This window comes from Spinacia oleracea, chromosome 2 (genome assembly GCF_020520425.1).
Source record: "Spinacia oleracea cultivar Varoflay chromosome 2, BTI_SOV_V1, whole genome shotgun sequence".
NCBI classification, from domain to species: domain Eukaryota; kingdom Viridiplantae; phylum Streptophyta; class Magnoliopsida; order Caryophyllales; family Amaranthaceae; genus Spinacia; species Spinacia oleracea.
This window is the reverse complement of record NC_079488.1, coordinates 62,119,359-62,123,901: the sequence shown is the minus strand read 5'-3', so window position 1 is coordinate 62,123,901 and position 4,543 is coordinate 62,119,359. Positions and strand designations below refer to the sequence as shown.

The 4,543-nt window shown below is 41.6% G+C and overlaps 1 long non-coding RNA gene across 1 annotated transcript; it reads left to right on the top strand.

Moving 5' to 3' along the window:
• The first annotated feature begins 3,081 nt into the window (after positions 1-3,081).
• Positions 3,082-4,014, top strand: LOC130467884 (uncharacterized). Its single transcript, XR_008927867.1, has 3 exons — positions 3,082-3,459; positions 3,584-3,708; positions 3,809-4,014. It is a non-coding gene; the product is annotated as an uncharacterized lncRNA (long non-coding RNA).
• The last annotated feature ends 529 nt before the right edge of the window (positions 4,015-4,543 follow it).

The following is a 4,543-nucleotide window of genomic DNA, read 5'->3' as shown; positions in this document are numbered from 1 at the left end:
AAAAGTTCCAGATCCTTACTTGGAGTAATACCGGACTTCCTGACGGCAAAGAAGAGGGGTCCAACTTCAGCATATAAAGGCCCATCAATGTCTCGCCAATCACGAGCGGCATTGGGTCCTTACCACTAGCAAAATGCTCTACAATCTCTATTAGGGAGGCATCGCCATTGCCAAACCCCTGCTTCGAAAAGAGGAAGCGAGCAAAGATACAAAAACTCAAGGCCCTCAAGCGGAAAACCTTGGGGACGTCAAGCCCAGCAAAGTAAGTGACAAGGAGCGACAAATCCACCCCTCGGCCATATACAACAGCACTCAAAAGTGGGGCTTCAAGCCCAAATATCTTTCAAAAGCCAAAAAAAAAGTGTTCCTCAACACTAGGCATGCAAGGTTCTATCATAAGGGGCCATCCCAGTATAGCACTGGACTCTTCAGGGAGGGGACATACCTGATTGTTTCCAAAGCGGAAACATGTGAATCCTCGATAGCAGCAAGAATGAAATGCATGTCAAGTTTCACAAACCGGAAAGAGGCGAGCACCCCAAGATGCAGGCCATCAAGCTCCATTTTCTCTAATTTGCCTAACGAACCAAGCCAAGAGTTCAAGGCGTTTTCAAAAGATATAGCCATTTTCTTTCTTTTTTGTGAAGAAGTAGAAGGCAAAGAAGAGCAGAGAAGGATTGGTGCAAGAATGTGATCGAAAAGTTCCCTATTTATACAAAAACCAGCACTTATGGTGGTACTCGAAAGGACCACCTGCGCTGGGCGCCATAGCCTGCGCCAGGCGCAGGGCCTACAACAAGGACGAGCTCAACGTTACCTTTATGATTCCAAGTACGCCCCTTTATAGCTTTGTACAGCTAGTGCAACCCCAATAATTCATGCAGAAGATTCCAAAGGCCGCAAGCCGCGCAAATTCAAGTAGTTCGAATTAACACTTCGGGTCAATTTTGGGTCAATTTGTTCAAAATTCAAAGCATTCTAGTTCTAGATCGGCGTCCTAAGTCGAGTCTGCATATGCAGAAGAATACTTTGACTTGCGCTTTTTTTAACCAAAAAACCTCATTCAAAGTGGGGGCTTATAGTGGGTATGTACACCCCAAAAAATGGGCAATTTTTTTTCATTTTGCATGCATACATATAGCTACAAATTTCAAAAGCACACACAACGCATACAAAATTCAATTCAAACCCTGCAAAGACACATACAAAATTCAAACCATACAAATTATAAACCATACAAAATCTAAAATTACAAACCATACAATTACAAATCCAACTACAAGCTGCAAAAATCCATACAAAAATCCTCATACAAAAATTCAATCAAGGCAAAGCTGGAACTCGCTACCATGCAGGATCAGTCCGAGTCATCATCAGCCACAATGTCAATCACAGGCTCCTTGTTCTTGCTCCGGCTCATATAGCACTCCAAATCCTGGTCTAGCTCCGTCCCAGGGATAGCCGGATCCTGCTCCGAAATGCGAAAGGTACCGGAAGGTCGCTGAGTTCCCTGCTGACAGGGAGGATACTGATAAGGCTGCGGAATCGCCATAAATCGGCGCTGCATCTCAAAATCATGCGCCTGGCACATCCGCTCCGTCTCATACCAATAGGCCCAAGATTCTGCACTACAAGGATGGGAGCTACTCGCTCCGAAATAAGCACCAGGAGGAGGCGTAAAAGGCATCTGGCTGCCTATACCTCTAACAGAATGCCTGGTAGGCTCATCATATGTAAAGGGAACAACTGTCCTATCAACATCCGAATGCCTTTGACGGGCACCAGTACTAGGACCCGGACCCAGACTTAAGCTCGGCCCGGCCTAATCTCTCGAAGTATCCACCGGGGAACCCCTGTCCACGGAATCCCTGCAACCTCGGCGGCGCTCCTATACAAAATTAAAAGTCAAGAATCAGATATCTATGTACAAGTTTCTAGAATACCAAACCTCACAGTCAATGAATGCACCTCTCTATCCCGGTCTGTAAGCTTCTTGGTCAGATTGATGCAATGCCTCTTCAGGGAGTCCATCACAAGCATCCAGCGACGCACTCTCTCCTGAGGCGCCTGCATACAAGATTCAAAATCAATTTCCAGATACAAGATTACAATCAATTTCAAGAAAATACAAAGGTACTTACAGTTGCATAATACTCTGGTACATTGTCGTTCGCCCTCCGATGTGGAGGGGAATCCACTGGAACAGTACCCTCCACCTGCTCTCCGTCCGAGTCAACATAGCGGATAACCCTGACAGCATAGGGTATATCCTCTAGGTCGATCTCCTCCTCCTACAAGCACATATACAATGATCCGATTATACAAGAATACAAGAATACAAGAATACAAAAATACAAGAATACAAGATTCAAATCCAAAGCTCATCAGCGGTACGAAGCGTACAGGTGGAGCAAGCCTCGCCAAAAGGTCATCATGACTCCCCCTCTTATCTACAAAATTCTCCCAAGGGAGACAGATGGCTCGCCTCCAGCCTCCATGGCATCCGAGTAAAGCTGGGCAACATCCTCAATCTTCGCCAACATGGTCTCCGGAGGATCCTTAGGGACGAGCTTGCCTCTCTCTCGTACCATGCTGAAGAGACACCCGCTCCCCCAGATACCACATATGGCGATACACCACTTCAAGAAAACGGAGTTTTTCCGACTAAATTTACCGACTGCTAAAATAATAAGCGTTAAAATTTATTTTACCGTCTATTTTTATAGTAGTCATAAAATAAAAAATTTACCGACCAAAAATAAGTAGTCGGTAATTTAACGACTACTTTATTACCGACTACTTTATACACTATACCGACCAAATAAGTAGTATGTAAATTCACGACCAAAAAAAAATCCAAAAAATTTCCAACTAATTTTTGACCAATTACCGACGAAAATGACGGTCATAATATTATAATACCTGAAAAGTTTTGAAAATAAGTTTTTACGACCAAAATTGTGGTCGGAATATTTTTGAAACAAAATAAATAAAATCTGTTGTCGGAATATTGTAGTCGGTATTTATAAACAAAAAATTTACCCAACATAAATGAGAACCCTAAAGCCCATAACCCAACCTCCCCCTATCTGTCATCCGCCTCCCCTTCTCTCTCAACTGTCATACACCCTCTTTCTTTCACCTGCCTCCCCTTCTCCATCTCATCTCCCTCCACCGATCTTCATCAACCTCCATCGATCTTCGTCACCAAACCTTCGATCTTCATCAACCTCCATCGATCACCGTCACCAACCTTTGATCTTCATCAACCTCCTTCGATCTTCTTCAACCTCCATCGATCTTCATCAATGGCGTATGTTGGTTTCTTTTTTGTCATTTTTTTAATTTTATTCCGTTTTAATTTTTGTTTTTTTATTTCTGTCAATTTTTTCCTTGGTATTAACGAATTACGATGTTCTTGAGAAGGAGAAGGATGAGTTCATTGTTGATTTCTTTGAGGTTTGTATATTTTTCACTTCCACTGCTTCTTATATCTTTCCTCTCTAATTTTTGAAGGATCTAGAAATTGATTCTATAAAGTTTATGGTAAAAATTAACTTTTATTTGGTGCATTGATTTCCAGGAGGGTTATAATGACATAGTTGGTGAGGATTAAAGGGGGTGAGCAACAATGGGGATTGGTGAATTCTAACATATGGCGACCCTTCCAATTCTGATATATTTCAATTCTGACATAGAGGAATAAAGGTAATTAATTATAACATATTCCAATTTTCTTAACTATATTAAGATTATTGTTGTCCTCTATATTAATTAATTATGTTTTATGTATTATTGATTGAATAAGATGAAAGCAGGCTTAAGGAGGCGCTCAATCTGTCAAATGCTTGTGGTGCTCTATGCACAACCGAAAAGGGTGGCATCTCTGCACTACCAAGTCTAACTGAAGAACTCGAATTGATGAAACTCGGAAACTGGTTGTGTGGCTTTGTATTTTATGTTCATGGACTGTATATGCAAAATCTATCAATAAAAACTTGAGTTGAAAACTGAAAGATGATTTCTTATAATGGTGGAAATGGAACCAGTATACTGGTTAACCCAGTTCTTGCTTTCATTTTTTTTTTTCTAAACAAATTTACCGACTGTACTTCTTGATTTTCCCACTACTTGTACTGTCGCAAAATTACCGACTAACATAATAGTCGTTAAATTACCAACTACTTTGTTAGTCGGTAATTTAACGACTGAATAAGTAGTCGGTATTTTACCGACTAACAAAGTAGTCGGTAAATTACAGACTACTCTGTTAGTCGGTAATTTTCCAACTATTTGTAGTCGGTAAAGTAGTCGTTAATTTTTACCGAATATTTTTTAGTCGGAATTCAACCAAATTCTGACCAGGATATCACCGACAACCCTTTTCAGACTACTTTTAGTCAGTAAATTTTTTTGCGACAAAAAACACTCTTTTACCGACTACTTTTGGCCGTCGGAAATTCGTCGTTTTCTTGTGGTGCACCCCCGGGAGCAGGACCCGCCGTCCAGACAAAAAGTAGGCCCGCATGGCCGAAGCAGGTGT